The sequence below is a fragment of the Amborella trichopoda genome, chromosome 1, assembly GCF_054954075.1.
Source record: "Amborella trichopoda isolate Santa Cruz 75 chromosome 1, AtrichopodaSantaCruz75HAP2 v2.0, whole genome shotgun sequence".
Classification (NCBI taxonomy): Eukaryota; Viridiplantae; Streptophyta; class Magnoliopsida; order Amborellales; family Amborellaceae; genus Amborella; species Amborella trichopoda.
In genome coordinates, this window is record NC_142336.1 from 57,461,352 (window position 1) to 57,487,463 (window position 26,112).

Genomic DNA, 26,112 nt, shown 5'->3' on the forward strand with positions numbered 1-26,112 from the left:
TTGGGCCTCAGCCAAAAGTGATATTTTTTATGGTCGAACCTCGAAAGTGAATAATGAGGGAGATACCAGATGATAAGGTACGTTGAAAACTTTTGAGATTTTTTTTATGCCACTTGAAAGAAAAATGGAATGAGGATGGACTTAAGGTTCTATACAAAATTTTCCCTTTTTTGTTTTCATGTCCATTCATCTCAAGGCCGAAATGATTAATTAGAAGGTTTTTCTATGTGGAAACACTCTCCATTATAGAATTTTTGAGATGCACCTTTCCTCAATAGTATAAGGTTGCAACCTTATACAAACTTTTTCCTTCAAGAAATTCGGTGGGAGAGTTTGTATATTTGGACATTTCTTGTCCTTCTAAATTCTATCCCATAATGTGGCAAATTTTATTTTATTTGAAGTCAAATTATTTATTCAATTATTAAAAGGGTGTGGTTTCTATAGGGTTGCAACCTTAAACAATCCATTTAAGGGTGCACCTCCAATCATAAAATTTTTAAGATTATCTTAAAATCCTTTTTCATCTCTAATTATAAAATTTGAAACTCTAAAAAATGATAAAATCTAGATCTATAAACATATAAAAATCTTGAAAATGAACAGTTTAGATAATGTGTGAAAATGAACAGTTTAGATAATGTGTGGTAAGATGCACTAGAGCTTATTATTATTATTATTATTATTATTATTATTATTATTATTATTATTATTATTATTATTATTATTATTATTATTATTATTATTATTATTATTATTATTATTATTATTATTATTATTATTATTATTATTATTATTATTATTATTATTATTATTATTATTATTATTATTATTATTATTATTATTATTATTATTATTATTATTATTATTATTATTATTATTATTATTATTATTATTATTATTATTATTATTATTATTATTATTATTATTATTATTATTATTATTATTATTATTATTATTATTATTATTATTATTATTATTATTATTATTATTATTTTTTTACATCTCACATCGAGATATATCGATTAGAGGATTTTCAACGTCCAAACATTATTTTTTTGATGGATTTTTTAGGTGCATCAATAATTCTACATTTTAAGGTTGCAACCTTATATAAACTTTTTCGTTATTAAAAAGTTTGAATTTCAAGAAAGGAGTTACTCGACACAAAGGTCCCTTGGATTAGTGTGTGGAAAATAGGACTCAGAAACCTGTTCGTCTTCGAAAATGTGACTTAGAGACCTGTTCATCATGGGTCTAAGTCCGAGCCTGCCCGAGTCAGAGTAGTGCAATTTTGATAAAAAGATCAAAATCCGTTTTGAAAATAGTAAATTCTAAGATGTCTAGGGGATTCTTGAGCTTTTGACTCTAAATCACTGTTGATTCCGTGAACGTCTATCCAGTAAGGTTTTTGATCTTTTGTGGCTTGGTGATTTTTTGGGTTAGGAATGGTGTTGGGGTTTGGTGAAGTACAATTTTTTTTAGGTTTTGATGGATTGGTGAGTAAGAAGCATGTTTTTAGATGGTTTTATGCAGCCTTTTAAAAAACGCCGAGTCGAATCGGACTCGCCCGGTTCGACTCGGAAATAGTGAAAAAGGAACCGGATCGCCCAAAAATCGAAAATCATCCGGTGCTAGAGAGAACCGGACGATTCTGTACAGTGAATCGCCGATTCACTGTACGGAATCGGCGAGTCCGAACAGTGAATCGGCGATTCCGTACGGAATTTTTTTTTTTTTTTTTTTTTTTTTTTTTTTTTTTTTTTTTTTTTTTTTTTTTTTTTTTTTTGGTAATCCATGATAGATTTTTTTGGAATCCATGATCGAATTTTTTGGTTTTTTGTAACCCATAATAGAATTTTTTGTAATCCATGATCGAAATGTTTGTTTTCTTTTCTTGTAATCCATGATCGATTTTTTTGTTTTTTTTTTTTTTTTTGTAACCCATGATAGAATTTTTTGTAATCCATGATCGAATGTTTTGTAATATATGATCGAAATGTTTGTTTTTTTTTTGTAATCCATGATCGAAATGTTTGTTTGTTGTTTTTTAATCCATGATTGAATTTTTTGTTTTTTGCTTTTTTTGTAACCCATGATAGAGTTTTTTGTAATCCATGATTGAATTTTTTGTAATCCATGATCGAACTATTTTTTTCTTTTTTTGTAATCCACGATTGAATTTTTTGTTTTTTTTGTTTGTTTTTTTTTGTAATCCATGATCGAATTTTATGTAATCCATGATCGAATTTTATGTAATCCATGATCGAATTTTATGTAATCCATGATTGAATTTTTTGAAAATTTGTGATTTTTTTTGTTTAATCCATGATCGAATTTTTTTTTGTAATCCATGATAGAATTTTTTGAAAATTTGTGATTTTTTTTTAATCCATGATCGATTTTTTTGAAAATTTGTTTTTTTTTTTTTTTAATCCATATTATTCAAAGAGAAAACGAGAGAGATGATGATTCTGAGGCCACCCTATCCCAGCCATATTATTTACATATCGAGTCCCAACAGCAACAGTGTAGGGATGAGCACGAAATACTGTAAATTAAATGCTGAATGGCGGTTCATGCAGGGAAAGAACATATCAATATTCGCATATTCATTCAAAAACATGAAAATTCTTAATGGAGTACCCTCATTTTTTATTGAATTCCTAAAAACCAATATTTATAATGATATTTAATAATTTTTTCGAATTTTTTTGAAGCTTTATTCTGACCGATTCACTCGATTTCGATCCGGATCGTCGATTCGCCGATCCGGATCGATTTTTGAAAAGCCCGATCCGGGTGACCGATCCGGTTTTTAAACCATTGGTTTTATGTGTTGATTTGTGCAAGGGTATTCTTCTATGCGTTTTTTAGATCTTTTGGACTTGATTTTTTGGGTTAGGAACGGGGTTAAGATTTGGTGATTTTGTAAAACAGGGAAATGCAGCGAACAGAGAGAGAGAGAGACAGAGAGTGGAGAGCAAGAAAAAGTTTGGAGAGATATGGGAGGTGGTGGAAGAGGTGGATCTGGTTGATGGCCACTGTCACAACGTGGTCTCACTTGACAACTCCTTCTCTTTCCTCAAATGTTTTTGTGAGGCCGACCATGAAGAGGCCCTTAATGACGTCCCTCACACCCTCTGCTTCAAGATCCTCTCTTTCTGTTTCTCTCTCTAAGCTTAATCACTTGAACCATGTACCAAATGAGCTGTCTGTTTTCCTTCTCTGTCTCTCTGCTGCATATTCATTTTTTCTCTGTTTTTGACTTTCTGATTCATCTTTTCTACTGTAGATTCAATTCAGGTCTAATGTTCTTAACTTATTTTCATTGGTAGCTTATCTCCCCATTGATTTTCTGGTGTTCTTTTTTTGCATGCAAACTGCGAATGTTAGATTATCAGAGCAATAAAAGATGGATTTTTCAGTATTCATATGAAGTTTTCCCTGTTTTTCAGATATCAAATAGGATTGTTAGGGTCTTCACTGGGATTGATATAAAGAACAATTGAGCCTATTTGGTTTTCGGTCTTGAAAACATTGCAAATGTAAGAGCCATGGGAAGAACTCATGTTAAACTAGGAAATTGAACTTCTGATGGACAAGTCTTTGATGCTCACTACAATTTAAGGGAACGAGTCCCGATTAAAATTTCAGCCACATTTGAGGCTAAAGGACATTACAAGCAAAGAATATATAACATTCACACGTAATGGTACAATGATGGTTCATCTTGCGTCCATGCAAACTACATGCCAATTGAACTGTAAAAATACTCTTCACATGGCACTGGAAAATAATCTTGAAAGATAGCAGTAGTTTGCTAAGTAGAAACTTATCTTGCAGAGATAACCATTCAAACAAAGAAATACAACTTGCCTCACAAAGTTCATCCCTTCAGTATGAATTTCGGCCACTTTTAGGAGGTCAGCACTTTTGTGAGGTTGGCAAAGTGTGTCAATTGTGAAATGGAATCAAAGTAATTGAAAGTGGTAAACTGAATATGCTTAATTTAGCAATGGGTTACTGAGTTAATCACAATTTAGACATAAAAAAGTTCATCTCCATATAGTGGAGTCCATATTATGTCCGCAAGCTCGCCGAGTGAATGATTCAATCAAATCTTATTACAGGAAGAGGATATGGACCAAAACTTGGGATTGATTCTCCAATAAATGACATAGGAACCAACAACATGCAAGATCCAACTGTGCCTCTTGTCAGGGAAAACGACCCTGTCAGCATCAACACATGTAGTCAGTCCAAGACCATAGGAAGCATACTATAATGGACATGTCCTGGAATGCTCCAATAATAACCACATGATATATGATGAACTACTGACAACTCTGCTAGTTAAGGCTTACTCAGACCCTGTTATCGAGCCATACAATGCCACTCTCTCTGTGTACCAGCTTGTGGAGAATGCAGATGAGTGCATGGTCCTCGACAATGAAGCTCTCTATGATATCTGTTTCAGGACCTTCAAGCTCACCACTCCTAGGTGTAAGTTAGACTTTGTTTTCCTATTATTTTTCTTTTATAATACTCATGTTATTGTATATTGTTCACTTAATAGGTTTCAAGCATTACTCATTTAAAAGAATTGTACATTTTCCTCTTTTGAAAACTAGTTGATATTTAACGACATTACTTCTTATCCTTTTTTCTTTTTTTAAAAAAATTTGAGTTGATTTATGTTTCCTTCTTAATTTTTTGCTTTCCAAAATATTTTTATGCATGGGTCATCATGACCTATGTGGCATAATGGATGTCATAGTCAGATTTCATCTGTTTCTACATTTTTGGAATCAAAATTTTCATGCCTGAGACCAAAACCTACGTCTTTTGCAGTCATAATTGCTGAATATTACACGTTCTTGTTCTGTCTTCTTGCTTGGGGGTTGGATTTTCACTTTTAATGGACAAGACTAAAGAGATTTGTCTCACCTTAACTGTGAATGGTGTTTCAATTTACTCTAAAATCAAGCTGTAAATCATTCCCCTCAAAAGCATTTAGCAAACATGACAATGATATCTTTTCTTGTTAGTTCCATAGCTTAATCCATGCACAATTCATTTTTGTTACCTCTTTTTCTATGCCATGTTCATTCTTTCTTAATAATGAAGCCCCTCTCTCTCTCTCTCTCTCTCTCTCTCTCTCTCTCTCTCGCTCTCTCTCTCTCTCTCTCGATTTTTGCTGTTGGAGACTTGAACCACCTGATCTCGGCCATGTTTAGGAGGAAGGCTTTATTGCACTGGTACACTGGTGAGGGAATGGATGAGGGCAATATGAACGATTTGGTGTCCGAGTATCGGAAGTATCAGGATGCAACTGACGACAAAGATGGAGAGTATGATGTTGAAGAGAAGGAGCCCCATGAGGCCTAGTGAGATAGACAAAGAGCGGGTCGTGAATGTCTATAGTTTGTTCACCAGGATGTGTTACACTTGTTTCCCATGATTTCTCTCTCTCTCTCCATATCTATTCATACTGTGTGGGGTTGAGACTTGAGTGCAACATCCAGTTGCTGAGGGTTGTTGCTTGAGCTTTGAAGATTTACATTGTTTAGTTTGGTTTTTTATTGTTGTACACTCAGTAGTTTAATCGTTTTTTTCTTATTTTGTTTTCCTTTTTGGGAGAAGTTTATGGTTGTTTGGGCCGATACTGTTACACTGTTAATTTGGGGCTGAGCCTGTTGGTTTTAGTCGTCTTTTGTCTTTCTTTGCATGGGTATGTTGAATGCATATGTTGAAATTTACTTGCTTCTCTCTCTCTATATGCGTGTGCTTATGTGAATTGGGAACTGAGTGATGGTTTTCTCTTTCACCATCCCTTCCCCGCTCTTTTTCTGGTGATAATTTTTCTCCTGCCTTCCCTCAGCTTGGATATGCTAAATGCATGTAAATTTTGTCTCGTTACCCTGAAGGAATATAACTTTCTCATGTGTGTTGGAGTTGTGCAAAGGTTTTCAATATTAGTGCCAATTCTCATTGAAATGAAGGATTATGTATGTGATAATTCTCTTTCCCTCTCTCTCTCTCTCTCTCTCTCTATATGTATGCATGTGTTGAATACTGATGATTTGCTAGATGGGGCTACCTGATTCTTACCCCATAAATTTTTTTACCAACAAATCTTACCTTATGCCAAGACCAAGAAGAGCATAGAGCATTTTAGTGTTAAATGTGAACTCAGATTGTTTCCTTGACCAAGAAACTTTCCTTGAAAATTATGACCGGGAGCATCTCCCTGATTTCCTTCCTCAAACCCTTCGTAGAACCCTGAAACATGAAAAGGTTGCTTCTCTTTTGCAAAACTATAATGGAAAATGTTGCTTTTTATACAATCCGCTCCAATCTTATGATAATAACAAAAAGCTCTTTTTGTTGTGCAATTAACTTTTCTTTTGTAAAACTACTATATAACACACAATGTATACCACTGTACAATAGCAGACCCCATGGTTAGTTTTATTCAGAAAAGAGAAGGATACATATTAATTTTGATAATATTATAGTTAGTGCATTTCCAACATATAATACACGCAACAATGAGCAAATACCATAATTAGAAAGCATTTTCTTTCATGAAATTATTGGTTCTTAGACATACATTGTCATACCAAAATTACAACAAAACTAAACAATTCAGGCACTTGATAGAAACAAACTGGCATGGAATGAAAGATGTTCTTTTCAAACCAGTTCCAATAAATTACATCAAACTTAATCAAAACCAACACAAAAACCATCGTCAGTTGCTTCTTGGTTCTGTTTAATTCTCCATGCAATCCGCCTAAAAACCAAAATTGCTTCTTGGTTCTTTTTCATTCTCCTTGCAATCTGCCTAAAAACCAAAATTGCCTTTCTCACACATCCCCCTAATTGAATCTCCCTGCTATCATGGGCATTTCTACTACCCAGTGTCATTCTAAGTCCACTATTGTAATCGACTTTGAATCTTTGTTGTCAATTTCACTCTCTGTAGTCATGGAACTGCTTAATGGTTTTCTGGTTATTGTGGAACCTGTAACAATGAGAGGAACCTTATCACTTACCAAAAATAGGGGAAAGTAGAAAACAATGGGACCTATTCTTTAGTGCCCATACTTTATTATACTAAATGATGATAGAAACGAAGTTTCTTCTTTTGAGGGAAAAATTACTTCAGCAGAGAACACATAGCCACATCTATATAGTAATATCAAATAAAAGGCACCAGAGAAGACCATTAAACTGAACAACAGACATAAGGGGCATCCTGTTCTATGATGATAAAACAAAAAGCCAAAATATAACAATAACATCCATTTAAGCTTACTGCATATAAATTTTTTCCGGAGTATTTTGACAATAACATCATCTAATTATTAGTAGCATCCTCATCAACATTTCTATTAGCGAAATGCAACTTCCTCGTTCGTATTAGAGCGTCTAAACCGAATTTAAAGATGGGTGCTTGCTAAGAGCATTCTTTCAAATATTGTTCGATTTGGCACAATGACGATATCAATATTCTCCATATATATTGGATCAGATAGTTTTAGTATCATTTCAGTCTGCTGAAAATTCATTGGCAAATGCAATTTATAGCGTCTTTTATTCTTCCCTGGCGTTCGCAAGCAACCACACCATAATTAGAATGAAAAGAAACAAAGTGGAGCCTAAAACTCATCCACTTCTAAACATTAAAACCCAGCAGAAAATCTATCAAGCATCAATAGTTCCACTTCCTCCTCAAAAAGGTAATGGCAATAGAAAGCTTAAACCGTGGCATATCAGAATGGAAGACCCAATATCATAGGATGCCCCGAAAGGAAATGCATCATCAAATTACCCAAAAAACAATATAAAAAAAATCAGAAAATTCCAAAAGAAAATAGTGTCCATGGAGAATGGAATATGAAACGAACATCAAGATAAAATCTGAACTTTGATGTGTTTCCTAAAATAATTTTTAATATGGGCTTGAAATAATTAAAAAAATCCAAAAAAGTTTATAAAATCAATCGGGTATACCTATTGGGGTGATCAATAAAAGAGACACATTACCAATATCTATACATAGAATCCACAGGTGAATACCCCTAAACATCAGAATGTGTTAAGTCAAAAAGCTCTGAAATGTTTTTCATCATGACCATAACAAAAGAAGGGCAAATATAATGGAGTAAACTGAGTAGTACTTAATGAAATTGAGCCATGATTTCCAGGTCTTTGTAGGTTCTTCAAACTAAAATGCCTTGGTTGCTGATGGGAAATTCCGCACAACAGTTCGTTGCTAGATTATGTTCGGTGGCAATTATAAGAGTAAAAATCAATCATCTTTCAAAACATAAATAAGTCCATTTTCAGCACCCTTTTAGCATTCAACTTCCTAGTCTCACGATCCGTAACAACAAAAAGATTGGGAAGAATTCAAAATTGCATTCAAAGAAGTCTCACGATCCGTAACAACAAAGAGATTGAGTAGAATTCAAAATTGCATTCAAAGAGAAACAAGAACAAAGGTTGGGGGGGCTTGTTCTAATAATGAAAAGGGTAAGAAACAAATATAAAAATTGAAGAGGAGACTCACTGATGCGATTCCTTTAACCTGGAACCCGCAGAAGGCAAGTAATGAAAGGTGCAGGGGTCGCCTGGATCTGTTGAGACGTTGAATAGCTTTACTGTGTCGTCCCCACTGGCAGCTTCGACAGTTGTGAATGATAAAATAGATCATCATTGATATTTTACCATGATTTCATGGATTAATAACAAAACAAATAGTGCCTTACACAATTAGAATTAGACCGTCTATATTGGCACAAGACATTCATTTTGGTCGTGAATGTAAAATCATGCGGCTGGAGTTTGATATTGATTGTGCTCAACATTTTAGAAAATGTTTATATAGGGTTGCAACTTTAAAATGTAGAATCAAGGTGCACTACCTTTTAAGATTGCAACTCAAAAAAAATTCATCATAACATATTGTTTTCATGTTCGAAAACCCTCTAATTGATCATCTCAATATCGAGATGTATGAATATGAAAAAAAGAAAAGATTTCAAATCTCAAAAATAGTGTTTCCTGCAACATATTATCTGGACCATCCACTTTAAAGATTTTCATGTGTTTATAGATCTACATGATTTGAACCATTTTTAAAGTTTAGAATTTTATAATTAGATATTAAAATAGATTCTCAAGCTTATGAGAATTTTTGACACCAAAATTGCACTTATGATAAAATTTGGAGGCGCGCTTTAATTTGGTTGTTTACGATTGCAACCTTATACAAACCACACCCTTTAAGTTTTGATACGCACTTTTAGTCATCCAATTTTATATATGACGGATTAGAAGAACCAAAAATAAATCTTATAACATACAATCCCGAATATAAAACTATAAATATAATTAAAGGAAACCGTTGCTTCTCGGGGAAACTTTGAATGTTCTTAGCCTCCTAGGTATTTTGAAAAGGGCAGCATACCACATCAATGTTGTTTGGCATACCACAATATATGATATACATCCATGGGTCTGTCAGTAACCACCACAAATGATGGAGACAATCAAATTGGCCTACTAAAGGGAATAATTACCATGAAAGAATAATGTCGTTGCACCATAATGGTCGGGTCAAATAAACCACAAAGAAATGAAGGGAAAAAAACTTTCATATGCTACTGCGAGGATATTTTAAATAAAAAACATGCATTTAAATATAGATTTAAGTCATTCCATATCTAAATTACATATGTGCAGTAATTGTAGACCTACAGGTAGAAGACCAACTTGGGAGGAATTTTTTCAATCTGGAATTTTGGGAACCACCTAAGAATCACTAGATCCTCATTTTCAAAAGAAAAAAGTTGAAGCTCTCTAACAAAAAATTGTAGAGACATTTTCTTTTTCGAGTGCATAAATCGTGCGATTTAAAAAAAAAAATTATTGAGATAAGTTAATGGCTTGAAGAGGTTAGACCCCCAAATTTAGGATCCGAAAAATACTCTTATGTTTGCCCAATGGAGTAAACAAACATTGTGCTCCTATGGAAGCAATTAATCTTTTTTGCTTTACTTAAACCCACTAGCCAGATCGAGACAAGGAATCAGAACATTCCACAATGATTCCTTATTCACAAATCACAATCCGGATCGGTAATTTTTCAAATATTGCATATAATTCATTAATTTGTCTTCATATTAAATCTATTTCACCATTTCATACATCACAATGTCAAAGGCTATCTTACCCCTATATAGAACACTAAGTTGAGGCACAAATCCAAATTAATCCAAACCACATAAAACTAATAAGAAATTGGGAGTAAGTTACACTAAACATTTAAAACATCAAATCTTGAAGATCGGGAATCATGGATCATGCACCCAGTTTACCCGTCATTTGATTGAGATTTATGAGAGTTTTGTACCCATGTGTGACCGATGGATTTCTAATTACTCAAAAAAAACACAGAAGGATTTCTATTAAATACAGTAGGTGGGATGAAGGGTTGTTGAAAAATTTATTATCCAACCCTTGAAACAAGTCATGGGTGCAAATATGGTAGCTTGACATGACTTCAAGTACGAATCCTAGTCCTAATTTTTCCCCAAGCCAAAAGATTTCCTACACCCGCGGAAATATGCTTTGCATTTACTCCCTCGGACAGAACGCATGTTAGGGGTACCTTTTAGATCTCAAGCTTTGTGGATTAACCCGTAGACTAATCTTCGTATAAGACAATTTCTGAAATAAACTCTTTATGTGCCATAAAAAAATAACACCTCACCTCAAGATTGAATAGAGGTCGTCCAATTTTTTAAAGACTAGATCCAAATCAAACAACCCAAAATTCAAATTTTTTCTTTTACAAATAATCATCTAAGAATTCTTGTGTGGTTCCCTAAATTTTAAACCAACAAACCTTCTTAAATAGGTGTTTTAGGCGAGGGAGTAGATAAATAGTATGTGCTCGCCGTAGCATAGTATATATGCTCCTTCCCCTTGAGGACGCGTAAGAATGCGGCAAGCCTGCATATTGAAGAAATACGGGCTTGGCAATAAATATATATTTTAAATGTAATTTTATCACAATTTTTAGAGAATATATAATCTTTAACATGGAGATCATAAATATGAAAAAATAAAAATAACAATGAAAACTAGAAATAATAACTACATTAAGAAAACATTTGGACGGTTAGTTATAATTGTTTTTAGATGGACCACCTATTTGCATCCATCTTTAAAATGGATGCTTTATAGTTGATGCTTTATACTTCTAGACCGCATATTGTAGAAATGTGGTCCAGACCGCATGAAACAATTGTTCTATTGTTAAACTTTAAAGAAAGGGTAAGGCTTCAATAAGTCCGGGGTTTTACGAAATTTGGCACCGCCATGCTTGAGAACCTTGGCAGAAACACTGAGTCCACATAAAAAAACCTTGTGATGGCCTGCAAATCTATTTATGCCTTTGAATGTAAAATTTGAAGGTAGATTCTCATAACCTTAAAATAGATGGTCCAAAAAAATTGTTGAGAGATAGACTATTTTTAGGAATTGAAATTTTTTTTTTTGAGATTCATGATTGTCAAAGTCGAGATGGTTGATTTGCAAATTTTTTAGTGCTAAAACAACCTTCGTTTTATGAACTGATTCAATGTGAGGATGTATAATTTGTTCCTTGTATAAATTGCACTTTGGGATGCCATGCTTGAAAATGAGGTCATAGATTGCAATAAGAAAAATTCCCTTGACACTTATATTGCTTTCAAGTCCCACCAAACATATTGCCCGTGGATTTTTTTAGAGTTCAAGAGCATCAATTCAAAGACACTTCATATTTCATTTTTCCTAAATGGTATTGAATAGCATATGTTGGGGAAGAAACTGGGGAAGTGCGACACTAAAGAGATAGATGGCTTTGAGCCATGTGAATGCTACATTCCATGCATTAAATACCTAACTCAAAGGCATTAAATGAACCCAAATCTCCTTGGTTATATTTGAAAGAACATGGCTCTATTTTATTGTATGGAAGATCACACAACTAGAACTATTTTTGTGAAAAATCTGTATCCAAACTTCAATAGGTTTTAGAATATTAAAAGTGCAATGAAGTGTAAATGAAAAAACCATCCGCGTCATATAAAGGAAGAAATAAGCACAAAATGCTGATCTCAAAGAAACATAAATTAAAAGTGTTTTTTTTCTTTTTTTTTGGGGGGGTGGGAGAGGGCCGTTACCCTTGTGCTCAAAATAAACCTGTCTTCATTTTTTGGATGAGTCAATGGGGATAGGGCCCTTACTTTTGAGAGAAATAGAGTCTAGGACATAGAGTTGCAAATTATCAAGCGCTAACATATTAAACTTGGGATCTTTTCTTGAAAAGAGAACTTGTTAAACCAACTTAGATCGAGTTGAAATCCCTTCATGCAGAGTTTTAAAACAAGATGATATGGATCGAGAATTGCCGGTCTGGAAGGAATAGAATGGGCAAACAATATGAATCCCTCCTTGAAATCCCTAATCCCAGCTTTTGGAAATTTTTTTATCATTTTTTAACAAATAGAGATTGCTAATTATTGTCGATTCTGGTCGATAGATTGGGAGTTTCAAAACCCGATTCAGGGTTTTAAAATCCTGCTTCAAAGAAAATAAGTACATGGAAAACACAAACCTTTCCATGGTCCGTGATTCTCATCCTTATGGTAATGGAGGTTGGAAATTTAGAGGAAAAAGAGAAAAGAAAAATAAAAGATTGAGGGTGCCTTTCAAAAATGCCGGTTTTCCAAAACCAGCGGGATTGAAAAAACCGTTAGTGGTATTGACCCACAAAGGGAAGCGCAAAGCTACTTTACACAAAAAGTGACACTTCTAAAAGAAAAGAATACAAGATAAATCGTTAATAAGAAATTACTTATTTGAAAAATGATGATGAGGAAAATAGGGAAGAAGAATTCCGTACTGCCACGTGTTACAAGAGGACAAATAGTACGTCCCTTAGTCGTCCGGCAACTCGATCTTAATTCAGGATCATACTGGATTAAAAAATATTTACCTTTAAAGTATGCTATTTTTGGGTGAGGCGTAAAGTGAACTCCAACGGGAGCACACTGTACACTCTCTCCCTACCTATTTTGAAGGAATTTTTGGGTCTCGGATCCAATTTAGAGCCAATTAGTAATTTTGAGAAGAACATTGAATCTCGAGATTTTAGCCACTTAGATCAGACTGCCAAAAGAAATTGAAGGCCTCTGTTTAGTCTTAGGACATTATTTTTTGGACAATTTACTAAAGTGTAATTTGATGAATTTGAGAACTTATTTTGATGTATGCTATTTGAAATTTGATCAAAATAAAGATGTGCTACATAAATTTGATAACAAAATTTAGGTAAGATGTCACTCGGTGTCGGTTTTATAAAACTCCCTAATTTTGTTAGCAGGCACAATGTGTGTTTTTTTTTTATGTTTCTAATTAATTGAGGTCCTAAAAATATCCCTACAGTAGAGGGAGTGAATGTACAATATGCTCCTATGAGTTCATGGCTTTTCTAGCATAAAGTGTTAAGAGTCAAAGTTCACATTACTTTGGAATATCTAAAATTAACTTAAGGTAAAAAAGACTTTATGGGGAAGATTTCGAAAGAAGACCCACAAATCACGCAGAGATTTGAGTTCAGATGAAAAGGCAAGTTACTCCCAAGTAAATTAACGTTAGATGCATGTTCTTCTTTAAAATTCTTTATCAAAACGATGTGGATTGCACCTTTTTTTATATAAACCTCTCACCTTTGCAATAGGTTACACAATAATCAATGTCATAGTGACTTCTTGTAAGGATTGCTTGAATATTATTATTCTCTTATTTTTCCGAGAAAAGACATGCCACCATAGTTGTAGTTTATATTTAAGTTAACCATCGCTTTGTAAAAAAAAAACCATAAATACTTTTCTATATATATATATATATTAACTTTCGTCTTTCATTTTATTACGGTGCTTTACCGAGACTGCACATAGGAATTCAAGAGAATTCCTAATAAAATAGATAGCATAGAATTTAGAACTTATGGAGCAAATGTCATGAAAAAATTAGAATCGGGCTTGAAAATCGTGTTTTGACTCTCTGATTCATCGGTTTCGACTCTAGGCCATTCGAATCGAGTTATGTTAAAAAGAAAAGAAAAAAAAGGATACAAAACTCGGAGAATCATGTGACTCGGAGCTTTTCAACATAGAATTGTTAATTACGGGATCAGGTATGATATGACTCAAGACTCGCTTGTGGACCTTGTGGTGGACGAGTTCAGGCGCGAGGCATTTCTGAGCTTGAAAAACCCTAGAATTGACGAGTCCCCCAAATTTTTGTTTTTAAAATTTTTCTTACTTTAAAGTTCCTCGGTCAACTCGTACTCTTCCGAGTTAAATCGAAGGGAATATGGAGTTAGAATTTTGAAATGCTGATATGGAGCGAGATTATCATCTTTAAAGACAAAATAATGCTTAAATTCAAAGCAACTCTTACATCTTATAAATCCTTCCATATTTATTGAGCAAAAACAAAGCTAAAAAGAATCCCAGAATAAGTCAATTTCAAGCCAAAAGAAGTCCAATTGAAGGAACCATGCACATATAGAGCGAAATATCAATATCACAATTGGAAAAGAAGTTTATGCAGGGTTAGAAACTTAAAATGTAGAATTAAGGTCTACTTCAAAAATCGATCATAAAATGTTGTCTCGATGTTGAAATATCCTCTAATTGATCATCTCATGTATGAATATACATAAAAAAATTTGGTTCTATTTTTAAGATTTCATATGTTTATAGATCTTACTTGATTTGAACCACTTTTGACGTTTAAAATCATGTAATTAGATCTCCTCTAATAATTTTTTTACACCAAAAATATACTTAAGATAAGATTTGGAGGTGCACTTTAATTCGATCGTTTAAAGTGACACCCTCATACGCCCATCTTAATTACCAAAATACATAGCAAGGTTTTAAAATAGAAAAAATTTCATATAAGGCTGCAGCCCTAAACTATAGGAAAAAGGGCACGCCTCATAAATCATTGGAACAATGTTGTTTTGATAGTGAAAAGATCATCTCAACCTTAGTATGTAGAAAAAAGAGATTTTAAAATATCAAAAATGATACATCTTGTAGTACATTATCTAGACCGTCCATTCTCAAGATTTTCATGTAGCTCGATCTATGGTCTTAAATTTCATAATTAGATGCACCAATAAGCTTTTGGAGGTACACCTTAATTCGATTTTAAACAATATGAAAATATTTCCTATAAGAACAATATCATAATTAACCTAAATATTTATCATTCATTTAGGGACATTATCGTCACGCCCAAGAGTCACGCCTGCCTAGAAGGCATGCGAATATAAAAAAATATATGATTATTCTCCCCTTGATCTCAAATCTCTCTTCCCAGTATCATTTGACAACAAAGGGAAAAACCTCTCTTAAAAATAGACTATTTTCTTTTTTCTCAAATCCGTTCATTTAATTATTTCTTTCTTCTTTTAAGCAAGAAACCCTAAAAAAAGAAAAACATAAAATCTCTTACAATATGCTCTTTATTTTTTCAAATTTATTTATTTTGTTTAATTAATATTGACAAATTTATCAAAATACACCACACTTATGAACCACTTAACATTTTACCAATATTCAACTTTTCCAACTCATTACCACGCATTTGATGGTTTTTTTAAATAAATAAAAAAATAAAAAATTAAACTATTAATACATTTGCCTTTTAACACATGTTGGCATGGACCACTAAGTCAAAGAAAGGGCGACTAGCGCCTGTAACCTCAACCCACATGCACAAAAAAACATTCACTAATTCCAAAGAATAAATAATTTGAATAAGAACAATACTAATAAAGTGATTTTTTCACAAGAATAAAAATATTCATGAATTTCAAGAAAAATAACATCAACATGAACAACACAGATGATTTGCTAACCAAAAAACTATTAAAAAGTAGAAAAATGGTATGATAACAAATAAAATAAATAGAATAACAAAAAAAAAAAAATTTGGTGGAGAATTGGTATCAAGAGTCATTCCATTGAAGTTACCAGCCTTACATATTGCAGAGCCCAAGCTCTAAGTTAGAAATAAAAAATCTAAAAACAAGGAAGAAAAAAATCTAGAAAAAAGAAAAAGAAAAATTACATCTCATTGAATCCTAATAAACTACGAATTCATGGATGATCAGCTAATCTCTTCCCCTCTTTACAAATCAAAACCCACCCCCAAAAAAAACCAGAAGAAAAAACCCATCAAAATCCCTGGAAAAAAAGGCTAAAAAACCGCCATTAAACCCTAGCTTTCTGCAACAAAGGGCAGAATTCAGGACCAGTCCTATTCGTCTTACAAAGCACATCAGAACCCATTTCGTTACAGAGGTTCAGAGCTTCATCGAGACTGAGATTCTCGATTTTCCGCTCGCTTTTCTCCAAAATCAATAACAACTGCTTGAAAAAACCCACCTCACATGGAAACACCAGACCGCCATTGAAGTGAAAGCCGTATTCTTCAGCAGCTCTCTGTAAGATGGGGCGGAAAACTGGCAGGTTAATGTATTTGGCCGGAATGACAAATCGCTGCCTCTCTAGACCAACGTATACAGCCAAGTAGCCTGCCGGAATCCGGCACTTTTCGCCGGAAAACTCGCTAGAATCTGATTCCGACCGAGTAGCGGCTGATCTTTTGGGGTTTAGGCTCATGGTTTGCCATTTCTTGAGCATCTGCTTTAGCCTCACTATTTGCCGGATTTTGTCAACCTTTTTCAAAGCCGGAGCCATGAGAGAGTAAAGCAAATGGTTGCTCTCTTTTTAATGTTTAAGAGAGAGAGAGAGAGAGAGAGAGAGAGAGAGAGTAAAGCAAAGGGTTTTTCTCTCTGTAAAAAGAAGGCTTCTCTGTCTGCGGAAAAAGAAGAGAGAGAGCGAGAAGGGAGAGAAGAGTGGTGGTTGGAGAGGGTTCTATATAGCGTTAATGAAGGGGGGAGTTGCAGGGGGTTTAAAGGGAAGCCGGATTATGGAAATGTCCTCTATGTATTCAACGAATTACCGATTCTGCCCGTGTAGAGAGAGAGAGAGAGGATTATTCGCGTAAAGTTTGGAGAGAATCACGAAAATATCCTTCCCAATCCAAAGAGATTACCGGATCAGCCCTTGGAGTGGAATAGAGAGAGAGAGAGAGAGAGAGAGAGAGGGGGCAGTAGTGTTGGTTTTGCTAGAGAGAGGGGAGACCGGCCCTTGTGTTCCGTTTTAGAGAGAGATAGAGACGCTAGTGGTTAGGGTTTAGAATGTGCTACTAGACAGAGAGAGAGAGAGAGAGAGAGCTAAATCAAATCTAGAGAGAGAGAGAAGAAGAAGATAGGGGAAGCGGCAGAGGGACGTTAGAGAGAGAGAAGTTTATCACAAGTTGATGGAAAATTTGCGACAGTTATCAAGTACGGGATAGTAGCAAACACTTCAAAAAAGATAGTATGCTAAATACTACCTAACGGGACGTGCCTTGCACGACGTTTTTCCAACTTCCAACTACGGGACTTAGACCAAATTACAATTTATTAATTATTTTAAAATATAATACAACATATTATTTATTGAAAAAGGTTTATATAAGGTGTCAACTTTTTATTATAGATGTAAAGTGCCAGCAAAAATTTATCTAGAAAGGTTGTATTGATGCCAAAAAAAATCCTACAATTGATCATCACACGACATCTACAAGTATGGATATGAAATAAATGAATTTCAAGTTCTAAAAACAGTGTGTTTTGTAATACATTATTTAGAATGTCCATTTACAAAAAAAATTAAATGTTTATCGATATGCTTGAAATACATAGATCTTTAAATTTCACAATTATAGGTGAAAACATATTAGGAAAGGGCTTCTATGAGCCCCCATACTTATATATAAAAATGCAGTAACCTATTTTTTAAATAGATTTTGCCCCTGATTTTAAAGAATTATATAATTTATAACACAGAGATCATCAATATATAAAATAAAATTTTCAAACTAAAAATAATAATTTTTGAAAAGAAATATTTGGACAATTGGTTTTAGGTGTTCCTTCAAGGGATTACCATTTACATCCATCCAAGACGGATGGCATATGCCTTGGGGGATGTAAATACAGGAATTATGTCCCTCTAGCGCATGTACGACTTTTCCGGTGGATCATTAGGCCATTGAGAGAGTTTTTAGCACCTGAATCGCATCTTTAACAAGATTTAGAGGTACCTTTTATTTTGATTATTTAAGATGATGCTTGTATAAATCGTAGCGTTAGTTTTTTATTTTTTATCTTTTTCTTGAAATTTCCTTTATGTTAATTAAATTTTTTTTTAAAAAAAATGTATAGTAATATAAAAATTTGTTTTATTTCCTTGTTACTTCATGTATTTTCTAACATCAACTTGTTTTGCTGAGATAGATATCTAATTGTATTAACGGGACTTTTGAGTGTTTTTAGGATTTTTATCTCATAGGGAAGCAAAGTATTTGAGGAAAATGATATTTAGTATATTACTTTTGTACTTGTTACTTAATTTTAAGTTGTAAAGTAATACATTGTATTGTATCTTAAGGGCCACAAAAACCCAACAGGTCCCCTCTAAAAGTTGTGTTGTATAAATAGCAACAAAATTGAAAAGGTGAAACTAATCAAATTTATGAATGAAGAAAAAAAAGTAACAAAATGCTCAAGCAAATCTAAATATTTGAATCTCACATTCAATTTATAGATGCGTAAATCTTTAGTTGTCACTAATCTCTCTCTTGCTCTTTATAATGATGATTTGGGTTTAGAGAAAATGAAGATTTTTCATTCGGTATTCTTCCTTGTACTCTCTACCTCTTATTTATAAGATATATGATTATTTTGATATATTATTTTTTTAGAATATATTGCTCGTAATTTTTGATATACTTCTTTTTAGGGAACATGTTGATCAAGATTCTTACTGAGTCATACTTTAAAAGGTCTTATCTCCAAAAGAAAGTCCAAAGATATTAAATAAGTAAAGAGAATGGAAGTTAATAAAGTTATTGGGAGAAGTCCTTTTAAGTTGTTTTTTGAGAAATAATCAAATACAGATTTATGTCGGTTCCGTTTGAAAAAATACATTATTTGAAAATATTTGAAAAACTCGGAGTTTCTAATGGATTTCAAAAAATCAAAGATTTTTAGAAAAAATCATTTTTTAATTGGAGACTTTCTAACTATTGCTACGATTTCATTCTTTTTTCTTTATTTTTCTTTTTTGTTCTCCTTTCCTTTTTTCTGCCTTCCTTGCTTCAAAAGGGATCTTTTAGGTGGGAAAGCACAACTCCTTGGTCTCTTGCAGGAGCACCAAAAGTTTTTCCTTTTTTGTTATGAAATTTCGTGATTTTCAATATGATGAAAATTTTGAAGTTCGGCCAGGATGGTTTAGGCATGTGAGAAAAAACGCAGGGGTAGTTGGTCGGTTTGTACTTTGTACTTTGACGGATCATTTCTTTTTGTCCTTTTTTTTTTCAATTGCGATAAATTTGCGAGTCCTAAAAATAGATAATATTGTTAGGTTTTGCCCATAATGCCAATTCTTTTATATCTCAATTATAAATCATTGCCCATGCTTTTAAGCGGCGATTTAAAAATGGTTTATATGAGAGTCGGACCTCCGGTTTGAGGCACCCCGTATCTCTCCGAGTCGAACCAACAATCAAAATCAGAATCAAACCCTTAACGATTCACCCTCGACGATTTAAGGTACATTTTTTATTTTAAAAGGCCGTTTGGATACCTGAAAATATATTGTTTGTGAAATATATTACTCGCGTAATACATTAACTGCAAATGGAGTGTTTGAGTAGTATTTAGATGCAACCATTTGTTAATGTTTGGGTAGTATTTAGATGCAACCTGAAAAATACATCGTTACCGTTTGGTTATGTCTTGAACTGTCTGGCTGTATCTTGAAGAAATATGGGAAATGCATTGCCAACATTATACGAGCACTTGCTTATAAACTATCAATTTTTTTTTGTCATAAAAATACCACCGAAATGTTGAATTAAAGTCATTATCACATGATTCAAAAAAGACTTTCTAATAATAATATCATCACCGTTCAAAAAAGATTTTCTAATGATAACTTGTACCATTCTAAAGTCATCATCACATAAGTTCTTACTTATTTTGCATGCCTTTGACACTTACATGGAATCTCATGTCTTCTAACACACGATTAGACTTTGGTTTCAACATGATAAGTGATTGAAATAATATGATTTGAATAACATGTTGTGATAACCCTTATTTTTATTTATTTTTTATAGAAGTCTTTCAAATGTCTATCTATATAATTTCAAATAAGCAATAAATTTATGATGCCAAATTAAAAATTTTTATGGCAAAAGTTAAAAAACGAAAAGAAGTTTGATTAGTAAACTAGAAGGTTTGGTAGTTGCAGTAGAAAATTTTGAGGTATTGGAGGAAACTAAAGAGGTATCTTATTTCAATTGAGTTTTTACTAATCTCATATGAGGATTATGTTGGGCGAAATTTTTTATTATAATTGTGTTGTGTAATTTCTTACTTTGGGTGAAATTTTTTATTATAATTGTATTGTGTAATTTCTCATTGATGAGATATGCTAAGGAGAATGTATATGCTAAGGACATAAAAAGAATGTAAAAAATATAGATAAGGGCTAAAAAAAAGAAAAAGTGCAAATGAGATGAAGGGGCTTAAAGATAGAGTGGCTTAAAAAAAAAACATAATGGGCTTAAAGAGAGGGGGATCACCTTATGCAAACCAGTTATTAAGGTTGAAGAGAGAGTGGACGAGCTTAGAGAGCGAGGGAGTACCTATGCAAATCGAGTAGGCGGGTTGACCGTTTATTTAAGCGGTTGACCTTTTATTAAGTTGGGATAGGGCATAAAGACGCACACAACACGCGCGTGATAGATTTTTCACTTTCATTGTAACGTGTTTCATGATTTTTGGGGAAATATCGGATTATCTATTTTCAATTTTGTACTATAAAGTGTACTCAAACCATGGAAATGTCATATTTGGTCGTAATCGATAGTTTTGTAATAGATTTCTAAGTATCAAATTTACCCAAACTGTGGAAATGTCATATTTCGTTGTAATTCATCGTAATCGTATGTCATGTAATAGATTTCCAGGTACCCGAACAGCCCCTTAAAGTATTAAGGGTTTGTATATAAATACAATATTTATCTTATGTATATGAAAATCACAATCATTATTGTTTATCCAAAAATAAGAAGTCACAATTAATATCGTCTTTTAAATTTTAAAATGGGTGGTTGTAAGAGTTTCATTAAATAGACACAAGACACAAAAAAAATTGTCTATGACTCACCCCAAGCCATACAAATATGGTTAAGCCCACAAATGTAGAAATATGGGCTTGATATTAGATATATGAATAATGATATTATGAGACAATGGGAATGTTTGTGACCACCATCTACAAATATGGTCAAGCCCGCACATGTAGAAATGCGGGCTTGATATTAAATATATGAGTAATGATACTATGAGACCCTCCTACACCCATGTGAGTATGACCCCAAAAGATCATCATTAAATTTTGACACAGATCTTGAAAACCCATTCACCTAGTCCCACACCTATGTCATAACTTTTCTAGAGATCTGTATCAAAATTTGATGGTGATCCTTTGGGGTCCTACTCACATGTGTGTGGGAGGATCTCATAATGTCATTACTCTAAATATATATATTTTAAAATATAGTTTAATCCTAATTTTTAGAGATTATATAATCATTAACATGGAGATCATGAATATGAAAAAATTAATAAAATTTTAAAACTAGAAATAATAATTATATTAAAAAGACATTTGGACTGTTAGTTACCATTGTTTTTAGATGGACCGCCTATTGGCATCCATCTTTAAGATGAATGCTTTATACTTTTGGACCTCATATTGTAGAAATGTGGTCCAACCCCCGCATGAAACGATTGTTCAAAGACCGAGCAGATCTATGAAAACTTGAAAATCTTGAAAATTGACAGTAAAAAAATGCATTACAATATGCACTATTTCCAAATCTTGAAATCCATTTTTTTCTTATGTCCATACATCTTGATATCGAGATGATCAATTTGAGAATATTTTGGCATCAAAACAACCTCTTCTAGTGAAATTTTGATGTAGGCTCTAATTTGATTGTTTAGAGCCTTGGCTCGATATAAACTTTATCCTTTTAAAGTCTTATTGATTCCGAATATTAGAGGCATGTGAGTATTTGATGTTAATTACTTTTAGCAAATGCACGAGTAATCCTGTCTATTTCAAATATCCTAGCAAATATACAATCTTTAGATACCCACCAATAGGTTTTCCTTTGTCCAATTTGCTTTTGTAGGATAAGATCAGCTTTGTCCAAAATGTTTTGGATGTTAATCTTATCTACACATAGAAGATGACGCGTTCCCATTATTATGCACCAAATATTTAGAAAAATACTTATTTCACTAGTAGTAATAGTTTTTCTCAGTGACAATTATCACCAATAAATTGAAATTATCAAGGAAAAATGAGCTCATCCCTATATTTTAGGGCTTCCTATATTATTACCTTGATAAAACATTTCCTTATAATAAAGTTAGTGAAATCGAAAAGTAAAATTATGAGTCGCAATTTGCAAGGACTTGCAAGTTAAAGCTAATTTGAATTAGAAATCACATATACAATTTAACTAAAAATAGCTCCACATAATATAATAAAGCCTATTGGGCACAATTGATAAGGAATTGATAATAGATGTGTAAGATAAATCTATTAAGCTGGATAATTTTTTTATCATTACTAATGCTGATATACATTAGATATTATTGTCAACTTCGCCATTTATCTAACTTTTAACGCATTGTGGCTTTTATTGTGTATAATGTTAATTTGCATTTATTAATATAAATTATGACAGAGCTTTCTAGACCCCTTTACCCCAAAAAAAGACAAAAAACTTTTGATACATCACTAATCCCAAACCTCTTTTTTTTTTTCATCCACCTCCAGAGTGAAAATTTAATATATATATATATATTTGTTTGACAAAAACAACTTTCTCTAAACACACATTTTTCTTTGTATTCTTTGTCGATATTGAAGCCAGACCGACATAAAATGTGTGTCGGACTAGCTGGCTTGTTCCTATTGAAACGAATGTGGCACATTGTACCAGATTGACGTGCCAGACTGGCTTTAATAGGGACCGGGAGCTGGTCTGGCACATATAATGCTGAACCGACTTCATTAACATGTGTGCAGATCTAGCACAAATGGTTAAAAATACTAATTTTACTTCGGGTGGATGGAAAAAAAATAGTATTAACATTAGTGATACGGATAAAAACGTAGTAGGAGGAGACAAGCCTAGAAAGTTGGATTTTGGAGTTTTTTTTATAATTTTCCCTTAATTAAACTAAAGTTTTGATAACTATGCGATAAATTCCAAATTACAAAGCTAATCGAAATTGTATCTTGATAATATCCTGATAAAGATAATTGTAACTAAGATAATTTTACATTAAGCGTTCTTAGAGAGAAACACTATTCGAAACGAGTGACAGTTTCGTCGGTTCTTGAATGTGATCTAGGGAGAGAGGCTCCACCCACTTCAATTATTTGTGGAATCTTTGAAGAGGCGTATTTTTAAATAATAATGTATATGTAATGTTACTTATGAAAATAAAAATGATATGTCAAAGATATTTCTTTTCAAAATCTCCCCTTTTTTGTGGCCACCGAAAGGAATATCGCTTTTTACCGACTATTCAGGAAATCCACTCCTAAAATTATTTCATAGCCCGGAAGAAAGAGGTCTCAAATGCATTATGTTTTTTTTTTTGGGTATTTATGTAGGGAGGATAGGATCTACCCATTTTTTCAATAGATTGGAGAGTTACATTTTGAAGTGTTAATTGAGGGTGTTAACGGTAGGAATGAGCACCACGATGTGATAACTAAGTGTGGGGATTCTACCACCACAGCCCCAAGCCCTTTCTTAAAAACATTATAGTTTGCACATCAATAAAAATCGATTGTTATTTTAGTCATTTCCAAAGTTTTTCGATTAGATTGTCGAGAGAACAATGTCATATTTATCTTAAGCTTGAGTTAAAATCAATATTTAAGTGCTTGGAATTTGTGTCGCCGGAGTGACTCCCTTGGTCTGATTCAGGTGAGTTTGAGTTGTAGTTATAATTAAAATTTCAATTAAAGATATAGACATTATGAAATATTGGTTAATTGGGCAATTATCATCCCAGCTCTGGATCTGCGCATATTCAGGCATGTTCCAAGTTGGATAATTATATAAGCTTTTTTTTAAAAAAAAAAAAATATAAGTTGTTTTTAATACTGGTTAAATAAATCAGTGTTTAAAAACTCATACTGACCTCTAGCTCATTGGGCTTGATCGATGCCTTTGGTTTGACTCGAGCGGGTCTGAGTTGCAATTATGATTAAAATTATAATTTAAAAAATAAAAAAACTATGAAAAACGCATAACTTAGCCGTTCCGGGTACTCAAGCGAGTTCGGCGTTGGCTACTTTTAACTTATATAGTTAAAATCATAAATTTCATTTTCAAGTCGACTCTGAAGTTTCAAGTACTTTAAATTTTAACCAAATCCCAATTCGTCAATAATTTCCTTTTTGTTTTTTTTTGTTTTTTAAATGGAATCGGTTGGTCGTTAAAGTTCGTGCATGTGTGGCGCCCGTGATCGTTGTTGTCTGTCAGCGCCCTGCACTAAGTAAGCCAGGCCAGATTCTCTTTGGATGGGTTCCGTTACTACCTTCAACATTTCAGGGTTTTAACGGTAACATTAGCGATCTAGAAATCGAATCGTATAGAGTAAATATATTATCATCTTCTATTTTTAATTTATACGTCTCATCGGATCAAAAAATTAAAAATATTACTTATAAACAAAAAAATTCGATTTTTTTTATTTTTCAACCCCCTAAACATTTTTTATCATATATTATTGACTTCAACAACTTATGAAATGATTCTAACTCTCTCACTTTAAAACTCCATCTCTCTCATATCATTATTTCTCTCTCAAAACTCTCTCTTTCTCTCTAAAACCCAAACTCCATCTCTCTCTCTCTATCACATCATTGTTTATCTCTCTCTCTCAAAACTCCATCTTTCCCTAAAACTCAAACTCCATCTCTCACTCTCTCTAAAACTTCCTCTCTCTCTCTCTAAAATTTCTCTCTTTATAAAACGTAAACTCCATATCTCTCTCTCTCTAAAACTCCATCTCTCTCTCACGTATAAGAATGTGTGCTCGTGTTCGAGCTCAACCTAAACCCCTTGGCTGGTAAACTCATCGAGAAACGAAAAAAGAGAGATAGAGTTTTAAAGAGCAATAGAGTTTGAATAGGGTGTTATTTTCGTATTTGTTTGGATAAAAAATTTATACTCAAAAGGGCCCAAAGGGATGTAAGATAGAAAAGATGGAGACCTTTTGCTTACAAGTAATATTTTTAAGTTTTGAGTTTCAAATATATGAAAATTCAAAAATAAAATATAAAAAATTATTTTCCCTAAATAGAAATATAAAATAGACATGCGAAAACGTTGCGTGCTTCCACAAGAGCATATCCAATATTCGCTCCCTCGGGGTAATTTTGCTTTAGCATTTTAGGAAATTTATTCAAATTAGGCCTTATATTTTAACTGTTTAATATTTTACCCTCTTTATAATATTCCAATTAAAAAATTTGCGTATGTTAATGGGTATTCTGAATTTGAATTAAAACACGGAGCTAAAATGTTAAATAGTTAGTATCCCAGTGTATTTTGACCCAAATTTCAGATTGAGATTATCATTTTAAATAGTGTTTTGCCCAAGAAAGGAGATGGCATGCTCCCACAGGAGTACCACACATGGTCATGATAAAAAGCGGATTAGGGGGTCATTAAATCACTCTCATAACTTTATAGGACTTTAAAATGATTAGATTCCCGCGTGCACCGCAAGGGATAAATTCTAATCTC

At 33.0% G+C, this 26,112-nt stretch overlaps 2 long non-coding RNA genes and 1 other non-coding gene across 3 annotated transcripts; 1 reads left to right on the plus strand and 2 right to left on the minus strand.

The window, feature by feature from the left end:
• Positions 1 to 2,948: 2,948 nt before the first annotated feature.
• LOC148783948 (uncharacterized) lies at positions 2,949 to 5,708 on the plus strand. The gene is made up of 3 exons (XR_016041585.1): positions 2,949 to 3,213; positions 4,134 to 4,506; positions 5,241 to 5,708. It is a non-coding gene; the product is annotated as an uncharacterized LOC148783948 (long non-coding RNA).
• Positions 5,709 to 6,555: 847 nt separating this feature from the next.
• LOC110007821 (uncharacterized) lies at positions 6,556 to 8,729 on the minus strand. The gene is made up of 2 exons (XR_002282087.2): positions 8,582 to 8,729; positions 6,556 to 7,030 (listed from the first exon to the last, which is right to left on the minus strand). It is a non-coding gene; the product is annotated as an uncharacterized LOC110007821 (long non-coding RNA).
• A 7,626-nt stretch (positions 8,730 to 16,355) lies between these two features.
• Positions 16,356 to 16,844, minus strand: LOC18440742 (protein SMALL AUXIN UP-REGULATED RNA 51). Its single transcript, XR_016040543.1, has one exon. It is a non-coding gene; the product is annotated as a protein SMALL AUXIN UP-REGULATED RNA 51 (transcript).
• Positions 16,845 to 26,112: the final 9,268 nt, after the last annotated feature.